Source organism: Lygodium microphyllum, chromosome 28, assembly GCF_053477565.2.
Source record: "Lygodium microphyllum isolate KBCC chromosome 28, Lygodium_microphyllum_v1.1.10, whole genome shotgun sequence".
Taxonomy (NCBI): Eukaryota; Viridiplantae; Streptophyta; class Polypodiopsida; order Schizaeales; family Lygodiaceae; genus Lygodium; species Lygodium microphyllum.
The window spans coordinates 120,454,187-120,471,008 of NC_141162.1; the positions used below are offsets into that span (position 1 = coordinate 120,454,187).

The 16,822-nt window shown below is 39.3% G+C and overlaps 1 pseudogene; it reads left to right on the top strand.

Moving 5' to 3' along the window:
* Positions 1 to 7,730: 7,730 nt before the first annotated feature.
* LOC148011921 (abscisic acid receptor PYL2 pseudogene) lies at positions 7,731 to 10,495 on the top strand (annotated as a pseudogene).
* Positions 10,496 to 16,822: the final 6,327 nt, after the last annotated feature.

Here is a 16,822-nt window from a genome sequence, read left to right on the forward strand (position 1 = left end):
GAGGTTGATTGATATATGCTCAGACCTTATAACATGAGTTAGGAACATTAATATGAAATCAATGGACCTACATATTTATACTCAATAATCTTAGGAGTCCAATGTATTCATTTAAAATGCATTCCATTGAGATACATTAACTTAAAATTTGTAAGTGATCAACCAACTTTTGCAACACTAGGGCAACATAGACACACACAAAGAGAGAGAGAGAGAGAGAGAGAGAGAGAGAGAGAGAGAGAGAGATTGTGTGTGTATGCATGTGTGTGTGCGTGTACGTGCACGCGCTCAAGCAAGCATGCACATGCACAACATGAAAGAATGATGGAGGTTATATTGTAAGAAAAAGGGTCTCGCAAAGGAAGAAATATATAGTGGGCACTAATATATTATGCTTAATTTGGATCCGTCTTTACACATGGCAACCCTCTTAGATAAATACTATGCAGACATAAAAATAAAAAACAAAATGTAATAAAGAAAAACAATATAGAGATGAATGTAATAATGACAATGTTGCGAAAAAATAATAAGAAAAAGTGGTGTTGTTTACATATTGCAAAATACATCTTAGGGTTTGGGGTATAGGTTAGGGGAAGGAGTTTAGAGAGAGAAGAGGGAAGCACGAGAGGAGGCATTTACAAGCACTTTACATGCACCCTACTAACCCACGTTTTCATGGGTCCTAGTGTGGAGTGCTAGGAGTTGTTCATGCCAGAGTTTCTTGGCAGAAAAAGTTTCAAAAAAACTTTGAACAAAGCCAAATATCTATTTGGAATGAGAGATGCACTGCCAAATAAGACCCAATTTGGATGGCCTCCACATGATCCATGTGCAAGATATCTATTTTTAGAGAGGGTTTCTGAAGGGAAAACAACCTTCGAGGTGTTCCTCACTTGGTGGGAGGTTTTTAAGAAAAACCAGAAACCACCCTCACACACACGGCTTGGAGGGGTTTCTGGTTTTCCTAGAAAACCGTGAGAGAACCACCCTGCAAAAACCCTTGTGAGAACAACTCCCTAGTTTTACTCCAAGCCTCCAAGTTAACAATCTCCTTGGCAACACTAAGGGCCTCTCCTCGTGGTAAATGGACTTGGAGGAGGGACCGAGCCACATGGAAGCAGCAGGTCCCTACACAAGTACAGGAAGAGGTGGACCACTGTCAGACAATTGGTGTCGATGAGAGAGGAAGAGTCAGACATGAAAAAAGAGGAGAGAGAAAATCATTCCTCTCCGAGAGAGAAGGTTATGACCTATTATTTGGAGCCACATCATACTTAGAGATACTTAGCAATTGGCAAATGAAGTATCACCATTTTTAGAGACACTTCATGAACCACACTAAGTTCCTCTTTTTTGGAGGTCCAAGTCCATGCACACCTAACTTTGGCCGACTTTCCGCGGTCGTTTTGACTTGTGCGTGACTCGGCTGTAATTTATCTTGTTTTTTCTCTTTTGAGTATGATACATTTTGAAATTCTCTCGAATGGCCAAAAACGAAGAAGAAAAGAAGGGACGAATGATCTTTCCAGAAAAGGCATTGTCCAGCCGTAAAGCGAGCCACCTGTTGCCTGCTAAACTTTTCCTCTTTCGAGCAATTCAAATATGAAAATGAATTTTGTTATTTGCCCTTTTCTGTACTATCCATTATTTTTGCATTTCTCAGACTTGTTTATTATTATTATTATTATTATTATTATTAGTTATTATTTTAACATTCAAGATGCCATGTTATAGACGCATGGGCGATGAGAGGCGCAGCGTGAATGCCGCTAATCTTGGCCTTTTGGCTGCTAGATTTAGCGGGCCCACTCCACGTGGCAGTCCACGTAGACAAGAATCCTTTTTATGCCACGCGTCCTCCCCCTAGATTTAGCGGGCCCACTCCACGTGGCAGTCCACGTAGACAAGAATCCTTTTTATGCCACGCGTCCTCCCCCCGAGGCCCTTTCATATGGCCCAAAAGCCGACTTGGTTTTACAGGCCACGTTGCATGGCCTTTATTTCTCTCACTAGGAAGCAAATAAGGGAAGAATTACGCCAAATAGCACTTGATGGTAGCCAAGGTTCATGGAAAACCAAGGTTTCATGTGACATGAACTGCCAACTTTCCCAAAACCCTTCAATATAGTGAACCTGGCACTCCACGCCTAGGCCGTGCAAAGCACAACACCAAGCCAATGGCTTTTACCGGTGTTTCCAAGGCTAAGAACTCATGAGCTTGATGGTGGTGCCATTGTGCCTCCTATGCCCACAAGGCTCTTTGTGCTTCACCCCACTTGCCTTCACCTTCTAGTCCCCCCCTTTCATCCACCATTCTAACAATCCTAGCATCAAGTTCACCATAATGTTGACTCCTTTGGCCCCCCTCCTTCTTGCTGAAAGTTGAGACTTTATAGGCTACATGCTTACAAAGATTGGTAAATCCATAGTTTCATACAAGGGCTGGTGTATTGGTAGAGAAGGATGCATAGCTCACATATTGAACTCCATTGCCATACCCTAGTCAATGATCCCAATGAGAATCCTGCTTGATGTTTTGGTAAAGTGAAACATGATATTCTCTGTATAAAACAAATTATGAAGTATTTTTTTAAATGTGATACACTCATTGACCAAACCACCAAGGAAAGAGTGTTCTCTTGAATTCATACATATGAGAATGGAAATGTCACCTTATTTTTCCATGAAGATTCTAATGAGATGCTTACTTTTCCCTACTATGCACAAATTGTGGTTAAGGAAAAATATTTGGCTCATGGTGTGGAGGGGGAATTTTTAGGACTTTGGGTATGGCCTTACATGGTCATGGGTAAGGAGAAGAAATCACAATAGCTTGTGCACCTCATAGGCCTACTCTATTCATATGCACATCTTATATGCATGTTAGAAGAGTCAATATTGATAGTGTAGCAATAATTGGTGCTTATTTGAGAATACATAAGGGCCAATGGTGTTGTAATTGTGTCACAAACATTCACTTCTCAATCACCATGTTAGATAAAGAAGAGCTACATCATAGTGCTTATTTATGCATCCATGCTTGTAGCATAGTCCAAGTCTCAATAATGTCATGAAAATATAGAGAATATCTCATATGATTGGAAAACATCACATTATTGGCTCATTTTCCTTATCAATTGTGTACTACAAGCCACCCCCAAAAAGAGAAAATCACTTCCTTTCTTTATGTAGAAGAATTGTAGGGTTCCCCTCTATTTATATCAATAGTGATTTTAACCAAAAACTTCCCCTAGTGGATTAAATGTGAAAGGCGAGGCTAGACAATAGTTAAATATTAACTTTGCATTTATGTGCTTTTGTTATCCATGTGTAGATCCTTCTTCATAAATGCCCACCACCATGAGCTTTGCATCTGACTACTATTTATTTTAGTCATAGGTTTGGAAAGCTGTGAACTTCTAGATGGCTTCTCGAACCTACCCCCTTTTCCAAACCTCCATTTTTTAATTAAAACCCTCTCCCCTCCCCTCTCTCTCACGTCTAATCTCCCCTTTTCTCTTCCCCCTTCTCTTTTTAATTAAAAGTGCCCCCCCTCCTTCTTTCTCTCATTGTAGGGCCTAGGCTCTCTCTCTCTCTCTATCTCTCTTACCTCCCTTTTTAAAATTAAAACCCCCTCCCCTCTCTTTCATGTATAATCTCTCCCTTTCTCTTCCCCCTCCCCTCCCCTTTTTCATTAAATTCCTCCCCCCTCTCTCTCTCTCTCACATATGTAAGGCCTCTCTCTCTCTCTCTTTTAATTAAATCAAACTTCTTTTTAAATCAAAAGTCTCTCTCTCTCTCTCTCTCTCTCTCTCTCTCAGATTGAGCTTTTTAATTTAATTTTTTAATTAAACAATTTTAAAGCCTTTTTAGTTAATGTTTTTTGGACATAGTTTTTCACACTTTGAGAAGAACAATAATAATAATAATAATAATAAAGAGAAGAAGAAGAAAAAGATGGAGAGAGAGGGAAAGAGGAAAGAGGAAAGAGGAAAGAGATAGTCTTTTTTAAATTAAACCTTTTTTATATAGTGTTTGACTTAGAGAGAGAGAGAGAGAGAGAGAGAGAGAGAGAGAGAGACATAGAGGAAATATATCATTTGAAAGAGAGAGAAAATAGGGGAGAGAAATGGAAAAGAGGAAAGAGAAAAATAGAGAGTGAAATAAATATATATAGAGAAAAGAGAACAAGGGAAAAAAACTTGAAAGAGAAAGAGAGAAGAAAAGAAAAATAATGAGAGAGAGAGAGAGAAACTAAAAGAAAGATACAAAGAGAGCAAAAAAGAAAGAAGAGGAGAGATAGGGAGAGAGGGGGAACATAGAAAAAGAGAATTATAGAGAAAGAAAATATAAATTTTGAGAGTGAGAGAGGGAGAGGGAGGAAAAGAAAAAAGGAAAAGAGAGGAGAGAGGGGGGAGAGAGACAAAGAGAAGAAAAGCAAGGAGAAAAGAAAAGGAGAGAGAAAAGAAGAAGAAGAAGAAGAAAAAGAAGAGAGAATTTGAACACAAAGAGAGAGAATTATAGAGAGAGCAAATATAAAATTTAAAACAAAGAGAAAAGGAAAAAAATTTAAAGAGAGAATGAAGAGAGAGAGAGAGAAGAAAAAAACGAAAAAAGAGAAGAGAGAAGAGAGAAGAGAGAAGAGAGAGAAAAAAGAAGAAGAATAAGAAGAAAGAGGAAAATAGAAAAAGAAGAAGAGAGATAGGGGAAACGAGGAAAGAGAAAAGTTTTTTTTTTAATTTAAATATTTTTTTAGAGAAGGGGAAGAGAGAGAGAGAGAGAGAGAGAGAGAGAAGAAAAAAATTAGGAGAAAGGGGAGGAGAAGAAAAGGGGGCGAAGAGAGAGAGAGAGAGAGAGAGAGAGAGAGAGAGAGAGAGAGAGAATAAAAGAAGAGACAAAGGAGAAGAAGAGAGAGAATTATATATAGAAAAAAGATAAATTTTACATACTTTAAGAGAGACTGAGGGGGGGAAAGGAAGTGAAAGAAGAAGAGAGAGATAGAGAGAGAGAGAGAGGGAACATGGAGAGAGAATTATAGAGAGAGGAAAGATACAATTTAAAAATAGAGAAAGAGAGAGAAGAAAAAAATAGAGAGAGAAGAAGAAGAAGAAGAAGAAGAAGAAGAAGAGAATATAAACACACAAAGAGAGAATAATAGAGAGAGAAAAGATAAAATTTAAAAGAGATCAAGAGAGACAAAGGCAGAGAGAAAAGAAAAAAATTAAGAAGAGAATAAAGAGAGAGAAGGAAAAAAAGGGAAAAAAGAGGAGAGGGAGAGAGAAGGAAAAGAGAGGAGAAAGGGAAGAGAATAAAAGGGAGAGAGAAGAAAAGGAGGGAGAGAAAAAAAGGAGAGGGAGAGAGAGAAGAAGAAGATGAGAGAATATAAACACACAAAGAGAGAATAATAGAGAGAGAAAATATAAAATTTAAAAGAGACCGCCAGAGACAGACAGAGAGAAAAGAAAAAAATTAAAAAGAGAATAAAGAGACAGAAGAATAAAAAAAAGGAAAAAAGAGGAGAGGGAGAGAGAAGGAAAAGGGAGGAGAAAGGGGAGAGAATAAAAGGGAGAGAGAAGAAAAGGAGGGAGAGAAAAAAATGAGAGAGAGAGAGAACCAGGAGAGGAGAAAAAATAAACTAAAATAGAAGGCAAAGAGAGAGAGAGAGAGAGAGAGAGAGAGAGAGAGAGAGAAAGAGAGAGAAAATTAGACTTAGCGAATTGGGGGGGGGGGGGGGGGGAGGGGAGAGAGAGAGAGAGGGTGAAGAAAGAAATTAGAAACAGAGAGGGAAAAGAGGAGAAATGGATTGTTGAGCAAAGTTGCCATGCACATCTTCGCTTGCCGCTTCGGCCCAACGAAGTTGCCACGAAGTGGCCTAGCGTTCCGTGTGCGCTAGTCAACTTGGAGAGATAAGTTGCTAGTGGGAAAGGTTCATGCTCCTTTTAGGTTGTTTTAGTTTTCCAAAATTGTTCTTTTATGTGCAAAAGTAAGCATATGCCTTGGTTATTGCAAGCAAGTAAAATTGTGCCTAGTGTGCATATTTTTTGTGCACACCACTTGATTTGATGAATGCACTAATGATAGGCTTCTCATAAAACAATTCATCACTTGGGCCTATGAATGCATCAAAGATATCCTTCTCATAAAACAATATAAGCCACTTGCATGAACACAACTTACAAAAAGCTCAAATTCCTTTGGAGGAAGAAGTGCAAGTTGCAAAAGTGTATAATTGTATTGTCAGGTGTAACATTCAACATTTTCTTGATATATTAACAGAGAGGTAACGTAGAGGACTAGTGTTTCCATGATGCCTTCCACACACCAATGGGAAGTTATCCAACAAACTATGGTTTCACAAGGAGTTGAAGTGAGGTTTACTCATTTGGGTAGAGGTTGCATGTGCTAATCAACACAATCTACATTAAGGAAACAATGTTTGACTACTTAGTAGCACACTAGTATTTGCATTGCTTTTCAAGGATGGATCAATCATTGCCTTGGAAAGCCATTAGGTATTTTCACTCTACATGTACTAGTCTTGGTAAGAAAAGATGTTGCAACCACTCACAAAGAAAAATGCAATAGATGTTTCACAGCTAGTTTGGACTTTTGGGCCTCTTTACATATGTGTGTTGGGAAAGCTATGAGTAAGACTTGAACCTGGGGCATAGACACCCACACCACCTAGACTCTAAGAGGGTTGACTTGCAATCTATTGACTACGGTGGGCAATTCACTCAATGCACTTTGTGTGGGCATGTGACTCATGGCCAAAGAATAAGGCAACTTGTATATTGGGCAACCTTATTAGCCCTCATATCCTAACTAACAAGGCAATGGTGTTGAAGAAGCGAATTGTAGTAGCATTGCTCATAAGCTATTGTGATAGTGGAGATGGACCCTTAATTAGAGTAATTACATTGCTCCCACTAAAAGAAGTCCACTAGGACACATATAGCTCATGGGTGGGCAATGCTCGAGCATGCTCTCATGCACCTTTTTAAAAAAAAGTGAAACAATAAATATTTGGATGTGATTGGTCCATGGTAATGCTAAACTTGAACTTGTGCACCTAAATTCACAAGCTTTTCACTTGTTACGAAAAATCCCTATCGACAACTCCAGCTAACAATTGCTAATCTCAAGTGGTAGTGAGATGGTGTATTAAATGCAAGGTCAAGAGCTCCATTCTCATGGGTACTGGTCGCGATGAAGGCACCTTGTAAAATCCAAAAAGTGATTATGACTCCACTCAACTAGTCACCAAGATGGATGCGGTGATGGGACCACTGGTTGAGTAGGTGGTTAAGGGTTTGGGCAGCCCTTTGACTACAAGTGTAAGTGTAAGCCTTGATATCCAATGAAGACAATATCATTTCATGTGTGGACTAACTCTAGAGAGGAAGGGAGCGAAGAAATGTGTAATCAAACCTGAAGAGAGTGCAAAACTTGGAGTTAGGACAAGGTGTACATAGGAACAAGGTCTAGCCAAGAGGGAGGAGATTCTTCAAAGGTCTAGTAGGTTCTAGAGTGTGTCAAAGGGCAGAAGGCTCTCTGAGCTGGCAGGCTAAACTCTTTTTGGCTAAATGGTGCAAATCAGGATAAAATATTGTAATGTCAAATATCAATATTTTTATTTAATTTATTGTAATGTCAAATATAATAAATATTTTAATTAATTAATTAATTTGCAAAGGTGATATGTTTTCGGTGGGGAAGCAGCTGATGAAGGCTTTACATGTGTTGCCTATGACAGCCATCTCACGAGATCGAGATCGAGATTGCGCCCTCCCTCCGGTCTCAGCTACGTCTCTTGTGCTTCTGCTCCTTCAATCCCCTGAGTGGTACAGGCCTCCATAGCTGATCCCGCAGCAGTCTTCTTCTTCTTCTTCTTCTTCTTCTTCTTCTTCTTCTTCTTCTTCCTGGCTGTCAAAGTCCTGCTTTTCCAAGCTCGTGACTCTCTCTCTTTCTCTTTATTTCCCCCCTTTCCCACTCGTGAAAACAAGAGACTATCCATGTCACATCTCTATCTCTGCGCAGATCTGCTCCAATGGTGGCCTCCGCGGACTTTCACCGACTTTGTCTTTAAGCCGAGAGGGCAAGATCAAGCATCCGTGAACTAATTTTCAGCTTTGCCGGTCAGGCAGAAAGACTCGTAGCCTCTCTTTTCCAGACAGGATGATGATATGATACATTGTACCTGCAGTTTCCCTGAGTCATTGCATCTGATAACGTATCCAGCCATAGAAGCTGCAACAAAGGGATCAAGCCTGTGATCTGTTTATATATATCCAGGCCGCAGCACTGCAGGAATCATGGTGGTCGCAGCAAAGGGATCAGATGAGCTAATTCACGCGGCTGTCGGAAAGAAATCAGGAGCGGAAGGGGAAGATGAAGGTTGCCGTCAGCGCGAGCTTGTGCCGAGGCATGTGACGGAGGGGGAGTTCGAGAGCCTGCGGGAGACGATCCGGCGCTACCACAGCCATGGGGCGGGGCCGCAGCAGTGCTGCTCGATGATGGCGAAGCGGATCCGGGCGCCGGCCGGGGTGGTGTGGTCGGTAGTGCGCCGCTTCGACCGCCCCCAGTCCTACAAGCAGTTCATCCGGAGCTGCCGGATGCTGCGCGGAGACGGCCGGACCGCCGGCAGCGTCCGCGAGGTCAGCGTCGTGTCGGGCCTCCCCGCCAGCAACTCCACCGAGCGCCTCGAGCTCCTCGACGACGACCGCCATATCCTCAGCTTCTCCGTCCTCGGCGGCGAGCACCGCCTCAAGAACTACAGGTCCACCACCTCCCTCCATGAATTCTACATCAGAGACTCGGATTCGGATGATGAAGATGACGATGATGATGATGATGATGATGATGATGACCATGCCCACCATCGCGCCCATGGCCGCCGCCCCTGGACTCTCGTCATCGAATCCTACGTCGTCGACATCCCACCCGGCAACACCGCCGAGGACACCTCCGTCTTCGTCGATACCGTCGTCACCTGCAACCTCCAATCCCTCTCTCACCTCTCAGAGCGCCTCGCAGCTTCCTTCGAAGCTTCATAGCCTCGAATCCGCTACCACAACCACCGGATTGGTGTCTCGAGACTCACAAACTCTCTGTGCAGTAAGCTTTCATGGTGATGTGCAGTAAGCTTTCATGGTGATCAAAGCTCTCTCTAATTACTTAAGTAGATTTGTTTTCAGCTACAAATGCTGTATGGAAGCTTCACATAATCAGAAGCTTTCTTAGCTTCATACTCCATCAAGTACTTAGGTTTAGACTAGATTTCAAGGCTGATCTGAAAGTAGCTGCATCTGCTCCATCGTTTTTATGCTTGTGAGACAGAATTACATGCAGTCTAAGGCCACAGATTGCCTCTTCACTCAGGTGTAGGATGCCATATACATCCCCTCCCCCTCCCCCTCCCCCTCCCCCCACCTCCACCTCCACCCCCACACCACTCAATCCCCACCCACACCCCCCCCCCCAAAACCCCAAAATCCCATTTTTCTGCCTCTCAAAACCCCTCAGCGAGTTCCAAGCTCCTTTGTCTTCAGACAGTAATACAACTCCTTTCCCCTCTAGTGTAAGTAGTGGCTGCCCCTTTTTGAAGACAGTTCTGCTCATGTGAGCCGCCAAGAAGCTTTGCTTTGTATCTTTGTTTGTTCCATGTCTCTGCTGAATTTGCAAAAGCTTGTAATCTAAAGTAGTATTTATCAAAAGGATCCACAGAACGGTTGTGCAGATCAGAAATTGAAGTGAAGCAAGGTTCCTTGGCCAACGTCATCCTCCCCAACTGCCCCAGCAGTAGTCTATATTTCCCTTTCATATGTGTATCCACCTTGCCAATCAAGTTTTGTGCCTTCAAATATCAAAAGGCTGGCACTTGACTACTGTATTTTTGCTTTAGTGAAGCTTAAGTTGTAGTGAATAGGACTATGGCTTAAGACAAGCATGTACTTTACAAGCGCTAGAGTCACATGTATTAAGATACCCAAAGGAAGTTGTAGAAATTAGGAGTATGGCTTCCACGCCATCTTCTCATGGTACCCAAACATGGAAAATCATTGGACAATGAGTTTTTCAAGTAGGCCTTGAAAGGAGGTGATAGAGAGTGTTTCCATATAGTGTTTAAGCCTAGGTTGTGCTCCATCTTTGTATATAAGGCAAGTGTAGGTCCAAGGAGCAACTAAAGGGCTCACTTAGGGAATGTTCCAACCAAAAACTACTTGTCTTTATGTATTTCACTCAGAGATTACTATCTAAGATGGTTATGGACATTACTATCACAATATGAATATTTCCAAAGTGGTTTGTTTCAACCAATGAAATGGCTCAATTATGACAAGTTCAAAGAATTTTACTAGTTGTTAGTGGTGGTTTCAAAGGTAAAGAGCTTAGGTTTTGTCATGCTAAGTGAGTAATAAAGTGAATTTGGTAACTTGGATGTCTTGATTTGCAATCAATTTTGCTATAGATGCCTTCTTGTCCGATATTGCCTAGGTTGATATCCTAGGTTCACATTCATAATTCAAAGTTAAAATCAAAAGCAACATAGGTGCACTGAGGGATGTCTCATGTTCACATCCATCAATCAAAGTTGATATCAAAAGCAATAAAGTGAATTTGGTACATTGTATGCCATGATTTGCAACCATTTCATCTATAGATACGTTCTTGTTTGATATTGTCTATTGGTTGATGTTTGGAGTTCACATTCATCATTCGAAGTTGAGATCAAAAGCAATGTAGGTGCACTAGGGGATGTCTTGTGTTTGGCTCCTCTCAATATGAATCTTAAGTGAAGCATGTGATATGAGGGTTTAGATTTTGAGGTATTAAAACTTCAAAATGGTAGGAAATCTAAGGTGGTTAAAGACACAAACATTATGTCATCCCTCAAAATCTGGTGAGGATTAAAAGCCTTGTTAAAATGTATGCTCATTTGAAGGCTTGTAGTTGAACAATTGCATTTACATAAGGCTTGTAGTCAAACACTTGCATGAATATAAGGCTTGTATCGAACACTTGCATTAATATGCCTCTCCATGTTTAGAAGCTTAATTTTTTTGCTTGGATTATGAGTTTCTCTTTTGCCCTTATTTGTGTTATGTAAGTGGTGAGCAAGAAGCATACATAGGGTACAAGAGGCTAAATATGGAAAGAGTACTCGATTCGCCCTTGAGGATTACATGACACTCATGGATGAGCCACATAGGAGATCTAGTGCAACTTTTGTATCATTTCGAGATAGTTAAACCATGTTAGCCAGTGAGAGGTGGGCTTAATGCTTGAGATATTGAAACTTGAAGATAGTATGAAATTTCAAGTGCTCGTGAATGTAACTTCACTCATCTCCTAACACTCATCATTTTTATTAGCAAACATAGTAGCTCATTCGAGATTTCTCTTAAAAAAATAGAAAAGTGAAATAGAGAGAAAGTAGGGCGATATAATTACAAGGGTTGACAAAGCTAATAGTAGAGGTTAGACTTTAAAGCCTTTGTCAAGGCGAAGGTGAACATGAAGGTATTATGAAGCCAAAGATAAAAGAAAATAACTAGAGGTAAACTTCTCATAATATTGCATTAAAGCTCTGGAACGGTTGGCATAAAGCACACATTCTATAGATGCTAAGCAAAAATTAAATACTTGGCTTAGTGTTTGAACATCAAGGCCATTTTTAGCGCATGATAATATCCTAGTTACTAAGTAACGATACAACATCCTAGTAAAGTTTAAGCATTTAGCTATATATAGAAGGTAGATGGCAATATAAATAATAAGGCCTTTTAGAAATTTTCTTAATATGCTATATTGTTAGTACCCAGGTTAGTGATTGGCTCCACAAGGTAGATACGTATGTCCATCTATGCTTGTTTATAAAGTTTCATTATTCTTTTTGTTGTGACTATTGCTATATACATGTATCTCTATCTATTATGCATATAGACAAAATTGCTTGTATACACAACAATAACATACCCATATTCAAGTTATGAATGAATATGTGTATATATATATGCATATTTAGTTGTATGAATGTACATGTGTTTATTCATATGTATATAGGCGATGCATGTAGGTAACATTGTTACTTATAAACTTGTGTGTATGTGTGCATGCATGCGTGTGCATGTATGCATGTTTGTGGTGGGTGTGTGAGCAAAAGGTTAAGAAGGCGAAAAATGATTATAAAGGGCCTACCTATCCAAAACAATAGAGAAACTATAATAGTAGACTTTTGAGAACCTCTATTGAGTACTACATATTAATAAAAACGCATGAGAACCACACACACACAAAAACACATTAAATGACAAATATCATTAATAAAGGAGGGGAATGATACTATAATTTAAAAAATAATAATAATGGTAATAAGTTATAACATCATTATTTTACATCAAAGTCATTAGAAGCTAAGCGATAAGATTTTTAAAATAATAAAATAAATTACAAGCATTAAGAATAACCCTTGCACTTAAGGACACATAGACAAATACAAAGATAAATTGCACAAGCAGTAAGCAACAAGTTCTCGCTTGAAATTTGGCGAGGAAGGAAATTTTAATCAAAATGTATGATCCTTTGGAGGTCTTAGAGTTCAATTGACTCATGACTCTATATCTATTTGTGTTAGTAAGCTTTAGCATTGGGAGAAACTTTTGACTCTAGAAAGTGCCAAATGGTTAGAAAGGATTGTGTGACCCAATGAGGGTGGAAGATGGAAATTTCATGTAGCAACATGAACCTTTTAAGTAGACCTATAATCCAAAATAACATAATCAAGAGTAATAGCTATTTGCAATAAAAGATTAAACATGCATCATTATGATTGGTAACTTATTCAAAGATTCCAAACTTTCAAGCTCTTGGTGTTGTATTCAAACGTACTTTTCCTCCTCTTCCCTCCTCATCTTTTCAAGATCCCCTATCCCTTTTCCTCCTCCATATGCAACCCAATCTACTTCACCTTGTCTTCTCTCTATGTTGCCATATCTTACCATGTATTTGCATCATTTGCCTTTATACCTTACAAAGAATGTTGTATGCATACTTAAGGGAAGACAACAAAATAGAATGGTAAAGTGCGCTCACTAAATGTTTTTTCCTTATCAAGTGGGGGACATCCTTGTGATTATCACAATGTTTGGAGGCAAACCAAGGGGGCAAACCAATCCTTGTGAGCATCTCCTTGATAGCATTGTGGTGATTCACAACTATCTTTATAGTTTTTTTTTTGGTGGTTTTCCTCATGTATGCACAAGAAGGAAGAGCATCTTCAACATTTACTACATAGAAGTAATCAATAAAAAGATATTGATGCTCAATGGTTGATAATTAATCAATACACCACAAACACAAATGGATTCTAATGTTAGAAAGTAGACAATGAAGCTTTAGGGTAGAGGCTGTAAGCCTTTTTGTTCTTACAAAAGGGTGGGTGAAGTATAAGAAAGTCCACAATAGCTTTAGCAACCCTTTTGTTACATGCCATATAGGCATGTAGTAGAAGCAAGAGCTTGTCCATCCTCTTGATAGATCAGTGATAGGATCTCCAAGGTTCAAAAGGCTAATGGAATGGAGTTGGAATATGCCATTGTTGTTCGTAGTGATCAATGTGACATGGTTGAAATGGATAAGTCTTTGCACTTTGAGTATGTTGTTTTAATGATAGGGTTTAAGCTAAGTTTACTGATGATGCTAAGAAGATACTCTAAGCTCTTGTAGCTTTCTCACTACCCTGGCTCAAGCAAATATATGCCTCATATTCAATGGCACGTGTGTTGTTTTACTTTTTGTCAAAGGTACCTAATGAAATGGCACTTGAGCAATGGTTTTCCCTTACTTATATTAGTTCATTCTACTCTTCATCAAATTCATTTTATGGGGAAGGGTTTCCTTGCATATGCACAAGAAGGAAGAGCATCTTTACCTTTACCACATAGAAGTCATCAATAAAAAGATGTGGTTTTCCTCAAACACTCTAATGTAGTGGAGGAAATTGTCAAGCTCCTAAATGTTTGATTTATCTACAAAATTGAGCACACAGATTGGGTTTCCCCCATTGTCATTATGTTGAAGAAAAACAAAAGAATTAGAGTATGCATAAATTGCAAAAAAGTCAATGCAACCACAAAAAGAGATAACTCGGTTGCCTTATATCGAGTACATGTTGGAAAGAGTCACATGAAGGGACCTTCCTTGATAGATTTTCTAGATACAATCAAGTGCAAGTTTATCCAAATGACAAGCACAAAGTAGCATTTGCCACTAAATGGGGCATATTCACATATATTGTAATGCCCTTCGACCTAACCAATGGACCTGCCACTTACTAGCATGATTGATGTGCATGATCTTCAAAGGCATGCTTTGTAAATGATCGGAAGTGTTTGTAGATGATCTTTGCATGCATACCAACTAGGTAGACTATCTCAAGAAAATATGAGTAGTCTTCAAATGGTGTAAACAATACATTCTTCCTTTGAACCCCTTAAAGTGCTAGTTCTAGGTAAAACACTAATGCATCCTAGGGCACATGGTGTCGAAGAATGGCATTGCAACAAACTTCTTAAAAGTTAGATTCATTGTCGAATTTCCACCATTGACGAACTACAAGGGAGCTCAATGCTTCCTTGGCCACATAGGATATTATCGACGGTTTGTGCTAAACTATGCATTGATCACTCAATCTCTATACAAGTTATTGATTGTTTTTTAATGGATTGAAGAATGCCAACATGCCTATGAACACTAAAAAGGATCCAACCACATCACCAATTTTAGGAGACCCAGATTGAAACATAACCTTCCATGTGCATATTGACACCTCAAAGTTTGTCATGGGAGCATTGTTGTACCAACTTGGAGAATATAAGCTAGACTATCAAGTGAGCTTTGTCAATCCCTAGCTCACGAACACTAAGATCAACAATTCCACCACTAAAAGAGAAGGATTGGCAATGGTTTTTATCATAAAGAAGTTTCAACATTATTTACTAGTAACACAATATTAGTGAGTTTGGGAATCTCCCAATTCCCATTTTTTGAATACTAAAAAGGTGGCACCCGGATAACATGCCCATAAGTTTCTCAAAATCATATGATGTGACCTATCATTGGAAAGCACTTGAAAAATGGAATCTATTGAGCTATAGAGTGCTTGATTTGGGGTTATAGTATTCAAGTTATGGCAAATCCAAAGATTTGACCACGTGTCCCAAACTTATGGGAAATTCCCATATTCCCCAATATGGTATTTAGTGATGCCCTTTACTTTCTTCATGGAGCACCAATCTCTGCTATATCTTGTTAATAAGCCATGAACTACTTGAATTCAACTTCTTGCTTGTATTGCGAAAAGGAAAGAAACATTATATGATTGACCATTTTTCCTCCTACATACCCAATAGAGAGCCAACAAAAAACGGCATTGTAGATGACCTGCTAGATGCACATTTGTTCAAAATGTCTAAAGTAGAATATCTCTTTAAAATTGATCTTGCATCCCATTGAGCTAATGACATTGTTGAGGTGTTGGAAAATGGAACAACTAATCAAATAATAGAAAAGGCTCCGACTTCATTGACTCATAATCAAAGTGACAATTGTATTAGTAAGGCCAAGACTACCTCCTAAGGCATTACAATTGCAAACATGTAGTAAATTACACATAGGAATTGCAGGGGTCACTTTGATGGAGACTCCACATCTCAAAAAATCTTGCAGTCTCAATTGTGGTGGCTGACTCTATTTTGCTATGCTGCAAGGTTTGTCAAGCACTATGATGAATGCTAATGCATGAAAGTTCCAATCTGGAAGGACAAGATGGAGCCACAATAACTAGTGAAAAGTGGGGGATAGATTTTATAGGGTCTATAAGTCCCACAACTCAATATTCTTGAGCTAGATATATTATCATTGTTCTATTGATTATCTAACCAATGGCTATGCGAGAGTGGTGGGAAGGATGGGAAGCTTGTACCAACCATTTAATAGAATTAGAACGATGATCTAAAACTTGATTATTGGCAACACACACTCTTATTTGCAAACAAGAACGACAAAAGGCTTGGTTCAACAAACACATCAAACAATGGGATTTTGAGAAGGACGACCTTGTGTTGCTCTACTCCATTAAAGGACATAAGTAGAAAATAAAATTCTGAGGTCAGGTCCTCTTCAAGTGTGTGCGATTAGTAGAACATATAATATTGAGCTTGAAACATTAAATGGAAAAGGCATATGCTTTTTTAAGGGAATCCGAATCAAAAATATTATCCATGTACACATGCATTTTATAGAAATCCCTAATGGTGCTACCACTGTTGCCATACGAGTAGTTAGAGTACTTGAGCTCAACCCTAAAGATGAAAACCCCATACCTAGTAGCTTACCTGAGTGTCACACTAACAACAAAGAAATCTCACAAAGTCATAGCCCTCATCAATGAAGGTTCTAATTGTAACATTATGACATATAACAACTGGGTAGCCACTCATTGACAACTAAAAAGTGAATCCGTATGGAGGATCTCCTTATGCACTATTAGAAAAATGTCAAACCGTGTTGATTGTCGAGACTAAAAGTCTACATGCTATCTTCTATGTGCTACTTCCTAACACTGAAGGAGTTGGTAATGCGATATTGTTGGGGTACCTAAATGACTAGCCAAGTGTATAGTGGACCCTAAACTGCAATGTATCCACTTGGAGCTACCCAGTGTTAAGATTATCAAAACTTTTAGCAAGAGTACTAACAATTCAAATGAGAAGGAAATACCACCAATGGTTTCCATACTCCCTAATTTACCCCTTAA